The following is a 16,852-nucleotide window of genomic DNA, read 5'->3' on the forward strand; positions in this document are numbered from 1 at the left end:
CAGGGGGTGTGCTTCCCCAGCCTTGCCTCAGCTCCCCCTTCTGTGTTGCATCAGGCAGCACTGCACTGACAAAGAAACAGAAGTCGTGGAGCAAACTATTCTGGCAGGATGCTACCAAGAAGGCAGAACCTCGCCTTTCACTGAGGGAGTGATTATATAGTCAATAACTGAGGGTAGGAGGACAAAGAGAAAAAAAATAGAAAAAGGAATGTATGTTTAGGTTAACTGAACTTTAGGGGAGAGGAATCTGCGAATCCGAATCAGATTTACAGTCCAGTTTTAGGGCCCAAAGTTTGAAGACTGAAATTAGACTTTCTGACCTTTGCTTCTGGTACCCATCTTGTTAACAAGGCAGCCCACTGATGTCTCTCTGGACGCAACGTTTCATATCAGTGAATGACTCCCTGGGCATTCCTGGTCATGCCTCGTGAGGTATACTCATTGTCACGGGAGATTAAGCATCCTGCTCTTGTTTAACTTGAGAGGCGCCTCTGCAGGGTCAGTATTTAATTGATTGGTTGGGCCTAATGGACTTTGTTCTGAGAAGGCTGAATTGCATAGCCCAAATGGCAACCTAAACAGCTCTTTAATACCGGCAGACCCACACTTCTGAAGGGTTGGGAGGGCTCTGTATGCTTAGTTTGCCTTCCAAGTGATTTGTGGGTTTCCTTAAAGTCCTCTCAGCTGTTGGGTTTTTTATGGTGTCTCTCCTGGCTGAGCCTGGCTTTTCTTTGACCTCTTCCAGGAGGGCTCGGGAGGGGGCTTTTAGTCACCATGCCTCCTCAGTTGCGGGGTTTCAGTTTCACAAATTGACTTGTGCCAAGTTCCCACTGATCCAAGTTGGGCCTGGGCCCACCCTTGTGTCAGGAAAATCCCCCCATGGAATTTCACAATGTCCTGGGTCTCCCTCGGCTTGCTTGGGAAGTTGACCACCATCCCTGACACACACCCCTCACCTCTGCCTGTTCTTTGCCCTCAGCAGCACCAACCTTAGTTCTTGAACCCTTGGAGAAGTCCTGGGGCTGTGTTGCTGGTTCCAAGTGTCTGGATTTTGCATAGACCTCATAACAGTATTTTTTTGTAGTTGTTTCCAGCCTGTGGATTCAGCCATGTTGTGGGTGGAGTCTTAGAGAGTGTTTGATTCATTTCTGTGAAACCACTACACTTGTGTTTTCTTACTTAAGAACTGTGTTTGGGCTATCTGGCTGCTTTTGCCATGATTTTTTAACAATTAAGAAATCCACTGGTCCAACCACTGTGGAGAGCTGTGTGGAGATTTCTGGACCTACTAAACATAGAGCTTCCATAGGATCCAGCAGTTCCACTCCTAGGTATTTACCCAAAGGACACAGAAACATCAATTCCAAAGAGCACCTGCACCCCTATGTTTATAGCAGCACTGTTTACAATAGCTAAGCTTTGGAAACAGCCCAAATGCCCAAAAATAGATGACTGGATCAAGAAGATGTGGTCCATATATACCATGGAATATTACTCAGCATTCAAAAAAGATAAACACATGCAATTTGCAGCAACATGGATGGCGCTGGAAGGGATCATGCTCAGCGAAATAAGCCAAAAAGAAAAAGAAAAATACCGGATGGTCTCACTCATAGCAGGAATCTAGAAAACTTAAATAAGGGACCAGGAAAATGAATATAAGAAAGTGAAAATCAAAATCAACATAAAAAATATGAACCAGAGACACTTTTAGGGGGGCGGGGGCGGGAGGGGAGGGATTGGGGTCAGAATGGGGGGGCTGCAATTGTATGGGGAATATAACAATAAAATTTATAAAAAAAAAAAAAGAAATCCATATTCTTTCATTTCAGTTATGGAGAAAAAGGAAAAAAGAGGGAAAACAGGGAGAATAGTGTCTTCCAATGAGAGAAGAGCAGAAGAGCAGAGAAGATTTTTAGTAAATTTTATTTCAAGATTGGTGCATTATTTTTTTAATTTGTAATTAATTTTATTTCAATAACAGGATAAAGAATACCCAGTTACAATATTTAATGTTTTTGTAGATATGAAATAATATATTACATGAAAAAGTATTTTAACACAATTATAAAATTTTACCAGAGAAATATATTCTAAAATATTAGCAATAATAACGGTTGAGGAACTAGGGTTTATGGCTGGTTTATGGCTGATTTTTGTCTCTTCTTAATGTGCTCTACAGTGACGATGAATGACTTTTATAATTTTTAAAATTTTTGTATTGCTAATTAATTTATTTTCTTACATCTCAGGTTTAGTCCTTACAGCTTTCCCACAACCATAGCACTGTGATCCATCTTCAGTTGCTTGTGTGCTTCCTTCCCCTGCTCTGACCCTGCTCCCCACTTTCCCCTCCTTTATGCTTCAGCTTTATGGTCAAATTTTGTCTATTTCTTGACCCTTTGTTTGGTATCTCTGTATTCCACATATAAGTGAAACCATCTGATACTTTTCTTCTTTCTCCTGACTTATGCTTAGCACAATCCCTTCAAGCTCCATCCATGATGCCCCAAAATCATAAGTATATATTTTTGATTGCTGAGTAATATTCCATTGTGTGCTTCTTGATTCATTCATCTGTTTTGGGCCATTTATGTTGTTTTCATATCTTGGCTATTGGAAGTAGTGCTGTAATGAACATAGGAATGCAGGTTTCCTTTTGAATTAGTTGAATTGTGTTCTTTGCAGAGGTACCTGGGAATGGAATCCCTACGTCATATGGTAGATCCATTTTTATTTTTTTAATATTTATTTTTTTATAGTCCCCATATAATTGCACCCCCCTTATTTTGACCCCAATTCCTCTTCTTCCTGCTACCCCCTATAGTGTGTCTCTGGTTTATAGTTGCTTGCTGATTTTGATTTTTTTTCTTTATTATAGTTATTCTTTTTCCTGGTCCCTTATTTAGGTTTTCTAGATTCCTGCTATGAGTGACACCATCCAATATTTTTCATTTTCTTTCTGGCTTATTTTGATAAGCATGATCCCTTCCAGCTCCATATATGTTGCTGCAAATTGCATGAGTTTATCTTTTGATTGCTGAGTAATATTACATTGTGCATATATACCATATCTTCTTGATCCAGTCATCTATTTTTGGGCATTTGGGTTGTTTCCATAGTTTAGCTATTGTAAACAGTGCTGCTATAAACATAGGGGTGCAGGTGCCCTTTTGAATTAATGTGTCTGTTTCATTTGGGTAAATACCTAGGAGTGGAATTGCTGGATCATATGGAAGCTCTATCTTTAGTAGGTTGAGGAATCTCCATACAGCTCTCCATAGTGGTTGGACCAGTTTGACTGCCACCAGCAGTGCAGGAGAGCTCCTTTTTCTCCACACCCTCGCCAACATTGGTTGTTGCTAGTTTTTTTGATATGTGCCATTCTCACTGGTGTGAGATGGTATCTCATGGTAGTTTTGATTTGCATTTCCCTGATTACAAGTGATGTTGAACATTTTTTCATATGCCTGTTGGCCATTTACATTTCCTCTTGGAGTAGTTTCTTTTTAGCTCTTCTGCCCATTTTTTGACTGGATTATTTTATTTGTTTTTGTTGAGTCTCATCAGCTCTTTGTAGATTTTTGTGATCAGTCCCTTACTGGTAGTGTTGTGTGCAAAAATTTTCTCCCAGTTGGTATGGTTTTTCTTTGTTTTTGCTGTGCAGAAGCTCTTTAATATGATGTAGTCCCAACCGTTTATCTTTGCTTTCACTATCAATGCTTTGGGTGATGTGTCTGTAAAGATGTCTTTGAGGTGCATGTCATGTAGTGTTTCGCCTATATTTCCTTCTATATATTTTATGGTTTCAGGTCTTATGTCTAGTTCAATGATCCATTTTGAGTTGGTTTTTGTGATGATGTGAGGTAGTAAAGTTTCATTCTTTTGCATGTAGTGATCCAGTTTTCTCAGCTCCATTTATTGAACAAACTTTCTTTGCTCCGGTGCATATTCTTTGCTCCTTTGTCAAAGATCAGTTGACCATAAATCTGTGGGTTTATTTCTGGGTTTTCTATTTGGTTCTATCGGCCCATGTGTCTGTTCTTGTTGCAATACCATGCAGTTTTGATTATTGTGGCTTTGTAGTCTAGTTTGAAGTCTGGGCATGTGGTGCCTCCATTCCCTTTTTTTTTCCAGGAGGGTTTTGGCTATTTGGGGTTTTTGGTGGCTCCATATGAATTTCATCAATTTTTTTTTTCTATTTCTTTGAAGAATGACACTGAAATTTTTATTGGAATAGCATTGACTTTGTAGATTGCTTTTGGTAGGATGGCCATTTTGATAATGTTAATTCTTCCGATCCATGAGCAGGGGATGTCTTTCCATTTCTTTGTGTCTTCTGTTTCTTTTAACAGTGTTTTATAGTTTTCTTTGTATAGGTCCTTTACCTCTTTTGTTAGGTTTATTCCCAAGTATTTGATATTTTTTTGTTTCAATAATGAAAGGAATGGTTTTCTTGATTTCTTCTTCTGCAGATTTAGTTTGTGTATAGGAAGGCTACTGATTTTTGTGTTGATTTTGTATCCTGCCACCTTACTAGTTTAATTAGTTCTGGGGAGTTTTTGGGGTTCTCTAAGTATATTATCGTATCGTCTGTGAATAGTGATAGTTTGACTTTTTCCTTGCCTATTTGGATTCCTTGTGTGTCTTTCTCTTGTATTATTGCTGGGGCTAGGACTTCCAGTATTATGTTGAAAAGCAGTGGTGAGAGTGGACATCCTTGTCTTGTTCCAGCTCTTAATGAGGATGCTTTCAGCTTTTCACCATTGAGAATGGCATTGGCTGTGGGCTTGTCATATATGGCCTTTGTGATGTTGAGGTGTGTTCCTTGTATCCTGAGAATTTCAAGGCCTTTATCATAGATGGGTGTTGTACTTTGTCGAATGCTTTCTAAGCATCTATTGATATTATCATATGGTTTTTATATTTCTTTGTGTTGATGTGTTGGATTACATTGATTGATTTTCGGATGTTGAACCATCCTCGTGTCCCTGGAATAAATCCTACTCAGTCGTGGTAAATTATCTTATGGATACATTGTTGGATTCTGATAGCTAAAATTTTATTGAGGATTTTTGTATAAGTGTTCATTAGGGAGAGTGGCCTGTAATTTTTTTTTTTTTGTGCTGTCTGTTTGGTTTTGGTATTAGTGTAATGTTGGCTTCATAGAATGTATTTGGTAGTATTCCTTCTTTTTCAATTTTTTGAAAGAGTTTATGTAGGATAGGCATTAATTCACTGCTGAATGTTTGGTAGAATTCATTTGTGAAGCCATCTGGGCCTGAGCTTTTGTTTTTGGGGATTGCTTTGATTACTACCTCAATTTTGCTGCTAGTATTTGGTGTGTGTAGTTGTTCTAGTTCTACTTTTACCAACTTTGGATGATTATATTGTTCTAGGAATTTGTCCATCTCTTCTAGGTTAAAGAATTTGTTTGCATATAAGTGTTCATAGTGATCTCTGATTATTCTTTTGATTTCTGCTGAGTCTGTTGTGATTTATCCTCTTTCATTTATAATCCTATTTATATGTGTTTTCTCCTGTTTTTTTTCTTTTTGAGCCTGGCTAGAGGTTTGTCTATTTTGTTTATTTTTTCAAAGAACCAACTTGGTTTCATTGATCTTTTGGATTGTTTTTTTAATTTCCAATTAATTAATTTCTGCTTTGATTTTTATTATTTCCTGTCTTCTATTGGCTTTAGGGTTTTTTGTTCTTTTTCTAGCTTTTTTATGTTTTATGTTTCTTTTAACAATGTTTTATAATTTTCCTTGTATAGGTCTTTCACCTCCTTTGTTAGGTTTATTCCCAGGTATTTAATATTTTTTAACAATTATAAATGAAATGACTTTTAAATTTCCTCTTCAGAGTGATTGTTTGCATATAGAAAGGGCCACTGATTTCTTTGTGTGTTGGTTTTGTGACCTGATGCTTTACTAAACTGGTTTATTGGTTTAATTAGGTTTAATGTAGACTTTTTAGGGTTCTCCCTATATAAACTATATCATCTGCAAAAAAATGATAGCTTTACTTCTTTTTTTCCCAATTTGAATTCTTTTTATGTCTTTCTCTTGCCTACTTGCTCTAGCTAGGAGTTATAGTATTATATTGAAAAGCAGGAGTGAGAGTGGACATCCTTGTCTTGTACCAGATTTCAGTGAGAAAACTAAGTTTTTCACCATTGAGAATGTTAGCTGTGGGTCTGTCATATAACTTTTATGTTAAGATATGTTTGTTTCATCCCAAGTTTTTCAAGAGCCTTTATCATAAAAGGATATAAAGCTCTATAAAATACTTTCTCAGTATCTATTGATAGGATCAGATGATTTTTATTTTTGTCTTTAGTGATGTGTTGAATTACATTACTTGATTTTTTTTTTTTTCAGATGTTCAACTGTCCTTCTGTCCCTGGAATAAACTCCCAGTTGGTCATGGTGTATGAGCCCTTTGATGCATTGTTGGATTTGGTTTGCTAAGATTTATTGAGGATTGTAGCACCTGTGTTAATTAGGGAGATAGAGATGTAGTTTTCTTTTCTGTGTGTTGTCTTCGTTTGCTTTTGGTATTAGTGTGATGTTGGCCTCATAAAATGTATTTGGTAGTATTCCTTCTTTCTCAATTTTTTTATTTATATGTATATATATTTTATATTGTTCCTCTCAGGTGTAATCCCCATAGAATTCCCACCACTAAGTCATATGTGAGCCATCACCATAGTCTCCTGTGCTCTTCTTCCCATGTTCTTTTATTTTTTTTTTTAGATTTATTTATTTATTTATTTTATTTACACAAGCACTGAGTACAGTCAGATGCACGGGATGGTGAGAGGATTCACCAGAGTGAGAGTGGAGAGCAGAGCAGGCAGACTGACAAAGTACACTGCTGAGGGGAGCAGCGGGCGAGGCAGGAGAGGTCTGCGTGCCATATGGGACCCTCACCCAGTGACCGGGGATCGAACTGGTGCTGCGGAGGCTGCGGGCAGTTTCTCAGCCCAGCGCTCAACTGCTGTGCCACGGGGTAGGGCCTCTTCTTCCTATGTTCTGTACACTCTTCCTCCTCCTTCCCTGCTGAATGTCTCCAGTTCATCCCTGGACTGCTAGTTTTGTTTCTGTTTTCTCCTGATCCCTTGTTCAGTTTCCCTATGTTCCACCTATTAGTGAAACTATCCAATTTTTTTCTTTATCCTTCTTTTCTTTTTCCTTCATCTTTGAATATTTGGTAGAAACCTGCTTGAGAAACCATCTGGTCCTTTCTTGTAATTGGTTTGTTCAGTTTTCTATTTGTTTGTTCAGCCATGGGTGATTATGTAATTCTAAGAGAATTTGTCCATCTCATCTAGATTGTTGAACTTGTTTGGCTATAAATGTTCATAGTAATCTCTGGATTTTGCTCTGTCATAATTTCTCTTACATTTATGTTCCTGTTTAAGCTAGAGGTTTGTCTATTTTGTCTATTTTTGAAAGAACCAGCTTTTGGTTTCATTGATCTCTTGGACTGCTTTAACTTTTATTATATCACTTCTTCTACTGGATTTTGGGTTTTTTGTTATCTTTGTAGTTCTCAAGATGGGAGATTAGGTTGTTTCTTTGGGTTCTTTCTTATGTCTTGATGTGGGCCTATATTGCTATGTACTTTACGCATAATGCACTTTTGCTGTTTTCAATACATTCTAGAAGGTTATGTCCTCATTATCATTTGTCTCAAGGTATTTTTTTACTGCCTCATTGATTTCCTTGTTAACCCAGTAGTATTTCAGTAGAATGTTCAGTCTCCATGTAATGGAGGATTTCCTTGCTTTCTTTTAGTAGTTTATTTCTAGTTTAATAACTTTATGGTTGGAGAAGATAGTTGGTATGACTTCGATATTCCTGAATTTGTGTTGTGACCCAGTATATGGTCAATCCTGAAGAATCATCCTTGTGCACTTGAGAAAAATGTGTATTATTTGTTTTTTTGGTGTGCAGTATCCTATAAATGTCTGTTAGGCCCACATGGCCTAGATCTTTGTTCAGGGCTATAGTGTCCTTGTTTATTTTCTGTCTCATTGTTCTGTTTATTGGGGAGAGTGGAGTGTTGATATCTCCTACCATGTATGTATTTTCTTGAATGTGTTTTCAGCGATGATAGCAATTATCTAATGTATTTTGGTGCTCCTTGATTTGGTGACTCTATATTGATGAATATTAAGTGTTCCTTGATCATTATATAGTGTACATCCTTGTCTCTTGTCAGCTTTTTCGGGGGAAGTCTACTTTATTTCATACAAGTATGGCTATTCCTGCCTTCTTTTGGGTGCCATTTGCTTGTAGAATTGTTCTCCAACCCTTTACTTTCAATCTATGTTTATCTTTAGAGCTTAGGTGTGTTTCCTAGAGGCAGCAGAGGGTTGGGGGTTGGATTCTGTTATCTAATCTTTTTATTGGTGAGTCTAGTCCATAAATGTTTAGGATGCGTATTGATATATGGATATCTGTTACTGCCATTTTGTTCATCTTTTTGTGATTCTATTCAATTCCTTGTTCAGTTCTACATACTTAGTCCTCCATTGGTTTAGATCCCAAGGCTTGGGATCCTGCAGTGGGGGTTTAGTTGTAGTGAATTCCCCAAAATTTTGTTTATATGAGAAAGTCCTTACTTTTCCCTCAATAGGAAGGAGAGCTTTATAGGAAGGAGGCTTTGTAGGATAACATATTCTTAACTGGCATTTTTGTATTCAAGTTTTTAATATTAATTTTTTATTTTTTACATCATTGTTCATTTTTAAACAATATTTGCTTCCCCACCCCCTCAGGTGTAGTCCCTGTAGAGTTTCCTTCACCAAGGCACCCGTGCACCATCACCACAATCCCCTGTGCTCCTCCCTCCCTCCCTCTGATCCCTCTCCCTCCTCCTCCCCTGCAGGATATCTCTGATTTATAATTGTCCATTTTTGCTTTGTTTTGTTTTGTACTGTTACTATTTTTTTACACTGATGTCTTATTTGGTTCTCCTATATTCCTGTTATAAGTGAAACTGTTAGGGGGAAAAAGATGTCCCAAAGCTAATTCCATACAGGCTTTGTGGACTCCACCCCCACCCCAGGCCAAAGCCAAAGACACTGGGAACTCCAAATCCCATCACCACCAAAAGGAAGGTGGCTGGGACCTGAGGGTGGGGTTAAGCAGCCAGGTGGATATAAAAGGCAGACACGTGGGCTTTGGGGATCCCCATTTTTGGCTCTCGGCCAGCTCGCAGCATCCGGCCAGCTCTGAGAGTGACTTTGGGTTTCCAGGTCGTTGGATCGGGTAGGACGCATTAAAGGCTTTATTTCCCTATTTTCTCCCTGAGTTGTACATTTTCCTTATTTCCTTTTCCCTTGTAAATAAACCTTTTATTAACCCTTTTGTGTGTGTCTGTAGTAGAGTATTCATAAGTCCCTTTAACGCGCGCGGGTGAGGACCCACAGCCAGGAACCCATTCAATATCGGGGTTGCTCTATAACAAAACCATCCGATATTTTTCTTTTTCCTTCTGGTTTATTTCACTGAGCATAATTCCTTCTAGCTCCATCCATGTTGCTGCAAATGGCATGAGTTTATCTTTTTTGAATGCTGAATACTATTCCATTGTGTATATATACCACATCTTCTTGATCCAGTCATCTATTTTTGGGCATTTGGGCTGTTTCCAGGTTTTACCAATTGTCAATAGTGCTGCAATAAACATAGGAGTGCAGGTGGTCTTATGAATCAATATTTTTTTTTTTTTTTTTACAATTGTTAGGGGGAAAAGGCTGTCCTAAAGCTAATTCCATACAGGCTTTGTGGACTCCACCCCCACCCCAGGCCAAAGCCAAAGACATTGGAAACTCCAAATCCCTTCACCACCAAAGGGAAGGTAGCTGGGACCTGAGGGTGGGGTTAAGCAGCCAGGTGGATATAAAAGGCAGACACGTGGGCTTTGGGGGACCCCATTTTGGCTTTCCGCCAGTTTGCAGCGTCCGGCCAGTTCTAAGAGTGACTTTGGGTTTCCAGGTCGGCGGATCGGGTAGGACGCATTAAAGACTTTATTTCCCTATTTTCTCCCTGAGTTGTACATTTTCCTTATTTCCTTTTCTCTTGTAAATAAACCTTTTATGAACCTTTTGTGTGTGTCTGTAGTGGAGTATTCATAAGTCCCTTTAAAGCGCGCAGGTGAGGACCCACAGCCAGGAACCCATTCAATATCGGGGCTGCTCTATAACACTATGACACTCCATTCTCTTCTTGTCCACAGTGTTTCTTCTTCCGAGAAGTGTGATGTTAGCCTAATCAGTTTGCCGTTAGAGGTTATCTGTTTTTTCTTCCTCATCAACTTCATTATTTTTTGTTGTTTTTTGTTTTTTGTTTTTTTTTGTCTTGGAATCTTGGGAGCTTTACTCTTATGTGTCTTACTGTATTTCCCTTTCATTATGTTAGTTTAGCATCCTTTTAGCTACTGGTATTGTTATAGAGCAACCCCGATATTAAACGGGTTCCTGGCTGTGGGTCCTCACCCGCGCGCTTTAAAGGGACTTATGAATACTCTACTACAGACACACACAAAAGGGTTAATAAAAGGTTTATTTACAAGAGGAAAGGAAATAAGGAAAATGTACAACTCAGGGAGAAAATAGGGAAATAAAGTCTTTAATGCGTCCTACCCGATCCGACGACCTGGAAACCCCAAAGTCACTCTCAGAGCTGACCGGACGCTGCTGCTGGCCAGGAGCCCAAAATGGAGAGAGCCCCTCCAAAGCCCACGTGTCTGCCTTTTGTATCCACCTGGCTGCTTAACCCCACCCTCAGGTCCCAGCCACCTTCCCTTTGGTGGTGATGGGATTTGGAGTTCCCAGTGTCTTTGGCTTTGACCTGGGGTGGGGGTGGAGTCCACAAAGCCTGTATGGAATTTGCTTTGGGACCGCCTTTTCCCCCTAACAGTATGTCTATTTTCATTTTATTCAAGTTTGGGAAGTTTTCTTCAATTGTTTCCTTAAATAGTTTTTTAGCTCCTTTCTCTCTCACATCTCCTTCTGGGATTCCTATAACTACGATATTTCCTTTCCTCACAGAATCAGGTAATTCTTGAAGTGTTTCTTCTTCTCCTTTGTCTCTCTTTTTCCATTCTTTTTGTATCTGTCTTCAAGGTTACTGACTCATTCTCATATTGTTTATTCAGTTTCCATTACTTTTCCCAGAATTTACCTCCTTCATTGATCTTTTTACATCCTGTATTTCCTGTATGTTCTTATTTAAAGTTTCAATCTTTTTGTTTTTAAAGATTTATTTTTATTTTTATACAAGACCTGGGGTTCAGGCCAGATGTGTGGGAGGGTGAAAGGATTCACCAGAGACAGAGCAGGTTGCAGAACAGGCAGAAGAACAGAAATACACTGCTGAGGGGAGCAGTGGGTAAGGCAGGAGAGGTCTGCCGTGCCATGTGGATATCTCCCTGGCCTGCCGGGAATCAAACCCATGCTGCAGAGGCTGTGGACAGCTTCACAGTGCAGTGCTCAACCTGCTGCACCACCGGGCAGGGCCCCTAAAGTTTCCATCTCACTCTGTTTGTTGATTGTTTCTCATAACATTTGTTTTCTTTACTGCATCTTCTCCTATATCTCACCTCTGCTTTTCTCAGTTTTGTTTGTGGACCAATTCTTTGACTTTATTGCCTATGGCGATTTTGAATTCATCTGACAAAAAGAAAAATTCTTCTGTGTCAGTGTTGTTGGGTTCTGGAGATTCCTTTTCTTTCTGTGGTAATTTGTTCCCTAGAGGGCTTGCTTGACCATTTCAAGTTTTCTTTCTCCCATTGTTTGCTTTCTGGTTTGTTCCCAGTGTGTGTTGACTAGGTGGGTTTCCTGAGCTGCTGGGGCCTGTGGCTAGAAACGCCCACAGTTTGGTTTAGTTGAATTTTATAGACTTGCAAAGCTCAGTAATATCATAACATTGATAACACTCAAAACTTGTCTGGGTTTGAATTTCTTCCTCCGTAAAAGAAAGAATGGAAGATATTTCTTTCTATGGAGGTAGATATATCAGACAGTGGAGAAGCACACGTGCAGTGACTTCATCAATGATAAGATACTGTTGGATATTTTCCATTGCCCTCTCCTTGCATTTTCATTAAATCCTCTCCTGTCCTTTAAAGACTTTCTCCTCGGGCCTCCCCTGGTGGCGCAGGCAGTTGAGCCCCATGCTGTGAAGCTGTCCACAGCCTCAGCAGCAGATTTGATCCCGGCCAGGCGGTGAGGGTCCCACATGGCGCAGCAGACCTCTCCTGTCTCGCCTGCTGCTCTGCTCAGCAGTGTATTTCGTCATTCTGCCTGTTCTGTTCCCCACTCTGTCTCTGGTGAATCCTTTCACCTTCCTCTGCATCTGGCCTGTACCCCAGTTCTTGTATAAATAAATAAAAATAAATCTTTAAAAAAATAAAGACCTGCTCCTCAAACTTGGCAGACAATATTCTTTGTCCATAGTCCTTAGAAGAGACATTCATAATTTCCCCTCCACCATCTTCGTCATGGACAACCATACAGGATGGGCTCCTAGACAGTGAGCGCCAACCCTCTCTCTTTTCTTTGTTCTGTGAGCTTGATGAGGGGTAACCATGGCAAACCAATCTACATAGAAGCAGAGAGTAGAATGTATGCACAGAGAAAATGAACCCCTGAAAAGCAATTCATTAGTGAGTTCTGCATCCAGTCAACAAAAATTAGCCGAAAGGTAAAAATCCCAGAATCATCTATTTTTTTCATTCATTTGACATATTTGGATTTTAAAAAATGGTTATTTGTAATTGTGAAAAAGTTGCAAATAATCCAAACATTGTTCAAGGAATGAATGGAAAATTGTATATACAAAGTAGAATACCACTCAGCACTATATAGGAAGGATCTTTTTTCCCTCTTTTTGAGTGACATTGCATCATAGCATTTCATTGGTTTTAGGTGCACATCATTTGAAATGAACCTCTGTGAATAATACACATTCACCACTCAAAGTCCAATTCCATCCTTCACTAAACAATTGACCAGTTTTATTGTATTTCCCAACCCTCCCCCGATTCCCTTCTAGTAAGTTTGTTTTTGTTTTATTTCATTGGTTTTGTTTCTTTATGGGCCATAGATGAGTGAAATCACACAGTATTTGTCTTTCTCTGTCTTATTTCATTAAGCGTAACACCTGGGTCTGTCCACAACGCTGCCAGTGGCAGAATTTCATCTTTTTTATGGAGCTGAGTATTAGGAATGAACTCTCCATGTATACAACCACCTTAGATGCATCTCAGAGTTGTTATGCTGACAGAAAGAAGGCTGACACTGGCCACATACCGTATGCTTCCTGTTACATGACATTCTGCAAGAGGTAACTTTGTAGGTTCAGAAATCAGATTGGTGTCAGTCAGTATCAATAACCACCTTGAATATCAATGATCTAGATGTGCCAGTTAAGATAAGGGTGGTCTGAGTGCCTCCAAATATATGATCCAAATAATTGTTGTTTACAAGGAACCCACTTTAGGTATAAAGATAAATACCGATTTTAAATAAATGGATGGAAAAAAACATCCTGAAACAGTGATGCAAGAAGATGAGAAGAGTGACAAGAGTCATGTGAGTTTGAGGAGGGTGGTTAGAAAACAGATCCTAGAGACAGTAAGTAGCCAGATTATGTAGAACTCTGACTGCGATGTCTTAATTAAAAAAAAAAAAACTTGATTTTTAACAAGGAACGTAACTTTAAAAAAAAAAAAAGATTTATTTTATTTATGCAAGAGCTGGGGCACTAGCCAGATGCGTGGGAATGTGAGAGGATTCACCAGAGCAGGGAAGAGAACTAGGCAGACTGAAGAAATACAATGCTGAGGGGAGCAGCGGTCAAGACAGGAGAGGTCTGCTCGCCATGTGGGTTGCTCCGAGGCCTGCAGGGATCAAACCAGCACTGAGGAGGCTGTGGACAGCTTCACAGCACTGTGCACAACCGCCTGCACCCCCAGGAAGGCCCCCAACAAGGGACATAACTTTATAGGCACTGTAAATCAATAGCCATTGCTAAATCACAAGAGGCTCAGATATGGCACCTGTGTTACTTTTTCCTTGTATGCACTGGAAGGCATGTATGCATGTTACTTTTTCCTTGTATAGACACAGTCAGGAGGCCATCAGTGTAATTCCTGGTTATGCCACTTATACCACGTGAAGATGGGATAGTGGTTTACTCTATAGCGTTCAGTTCTGTCATTAAAATTAATGACGGAGCTTGCAAGAATTGTTCTTTCACATAAATGTTTGTGACTGTGGCTTATGTCAGGGTTTGTGAACAGGCATCTGTGGGCTATTAGTCAGGACTCATTTGGGTACTAAACCAAACGAAAGCAAAATGCATTTCATAACTAGCTCATGATAAACAAAAACTTATTTGATAACTAGCTCATGAGAAAATACAACAAAGTCTACTGGGCTGGCTTCGTCTGTGACAAGCACAGGAGACCAAGGATTGACTGGAATGCTCACCGCCCTGTGACTTCCCATACCCCCCCCCCACACACACACACACATAGCAGGCTGCCTGCCATGTCTTGTGACTTTATCCCTGAGAAGAGAAGCTTTGCCTCTGGTAGCTCCTGAGACACAGACCCCACTCTTGGGAAGGAGGCTCCTCCTTAGTTTGGCTGAGAAAATCCTGGGGCCACATCATCTGCTTCTTCCTCTGGCCAGTCTGAGAGAACCACATCACTAAAGGTGGGGTGAAGCAGAGATGCCCTTCCCTGAACTGGGGGCGGGGAGATAGTTCTGATCAGAGGGGAAGATTCAGGAGAACAAGGTGCCACTGGTATCCAAGCAGACAGGCTTCCAAGGGAGGGTCCTGATTTAGCCATTCTTGAATATAAAACTTTATGTACAAATGTTCAATTTCATGGCAACACTGTGCTTTCCAAAATGTATTGATAGGTAGCTAGGTGATTGATTGATTGATTGATTGATTGATTTTTTTTGTTGTTGTTTTACAGTATTTATTTTTTGAGCATTTTTATTTTATTTTATATATTTTTACATCGTTTTCCATTTTTGCACAATGTATGCATTTCCATCTTGGTTGTATTCCCCTTAAAATTTCCCCCCTCCTTGTTTTAATAGTATATGATGGAGAGAGAAGTAGGGAAAGGTCTCTATTGATTCCCAAAAATGGAACCTGGAGTTTAATTCCAAGTTTTCCTAGGCAGGTGACTGACTTCATCTGGGAAAATGTAACGCCCTCTAAACACAGGTCTCCCTAGATAACAGAAAGGGCACCTCAGTCACTGTCTAGGATTCTGAAGTGACAGTGCGCGGTCCCTGTGACAGTCCTCTGAGGCTGGCATTGGGTAAGCTTTTGGGCAACTTTCTGTCTATTTCTTGTGGTATGTGATACATTTCCATAGAATAAAATTCTTACTTAATGGGCACTTCTTGAATTTTGACAAACTCAAGCAGTCATGTAACAGCCCCACAATCAAGAAGAATAATATCTGACTTTACTCTTAAAGCTTCATGCATGGTCAATCAATACCCTTCTCTATTTGCTAGTTCTGGCTAACACCAATCCCAGTCCTGTCCCTATAATTGTCCCTGTCTCCGAATGTCACATAAGTGGAAGCACACAGCGTGCAGCCGCTCTGTCTGCTTTCTTTCACCCCCATAGTGCCCATGAGCTTCCTCCAGGGGTCGTACCCCTCGAAAGTCTGTTCCTGTCTCTGCTGCGTAGTGGTCTCCTGAGTAGGGAGATGATAATCTACAGATCCACTGAACAATTTGGGGTTGTTTCCAGTGTTTTGACAATTAGAAATAAACCTGCAAAGTAATGTTTTCATGTGGGTGCTCAGCTTCTTTTTGGCTTGGGTAAAAGCGTAAGCCTGGCACCACTGGGCCCCGTGCCAGTCTCTCACGGAGGTCTGTCCCTGTGCATGCCAACCAATGATGTGTAAGCATTTCAGTTGCTCCATGTCTTTGCTGAGAGTTAGCATTGTCAGTTTTTTAAGGGAAGTTTTATAACAGAACTGATAAGAGAACATTGGAATTCCAAGCCTTTGAACTTAAATGGAATTGATGTAACAAATTTGAAAGCAATTCTGTATTTATGAATTAGTAAAGGTTTGTGCAGGTAGTTTTTATTTTCTAGATGAGACTCCATGCTTGTGGGTCTTAAGTTACTATTTAATTATTAAAATGAAGTCACATTGAGCAAGTCACTGTTAGGCTTGTGGGCCCTGATTTCACTTAATTTGCTGACAGTGGCTAAACAAAACTTGGGTCAACACCAGCAGAATTTGGAAATCTTGAGTTTGGGAAATTCAGAAATGAGAATTTTTACTTTGGGTGGAATGTTCCTTTATGACACAAAGAGATGCATGTGCTGCTTGGTGGGGATGTCTCCTACTGTGGTGCTTTTGTACTTAGAGAAGAATTAACTGAGCTCCGTGGCATGGTCCTCTCCCTCCCTTGTCCACGAGCAGTCCCTGGCGGTCCTCTTTCGAATGCGCACTGAGCATCCCACTAGCAGATAAGATCAACTCTCTCCCTCCAGGGGCAAGCCCTGTTCACCCACATTGTGTAATTACGTCTGTTCTTCTGCAGTTTCAGGAGAGAATAATTGATGGCTTTGGCCACTGAGATATTCATGTAAGCAGGAACTATTTTGAGGCTCCTCACTAATAGAAAATCTTCCTTGAGATGTACAGGACATATGGTGGGGAATATCAAGCAGATTCCCAGGGAATGAGATGCTGTCGTGTCTTGTTACCTCCTGTTGCCGGTGATGTTTGTATTTAGTCTCTTAGGAGTTTCCTGTTATTATATCGATTTTGCCCCCTTTGCTTC

This window comes from Talpa europaea (assembly GCF_964194135.1).
Source record: "Talpa europaea genome assembly, chromosome: 16".
NCBI lineage: Eukaryota > Metazoa > Chordata > Mammalia > Eulipotyphla > Talpidae > Talpa > Talpa europaea.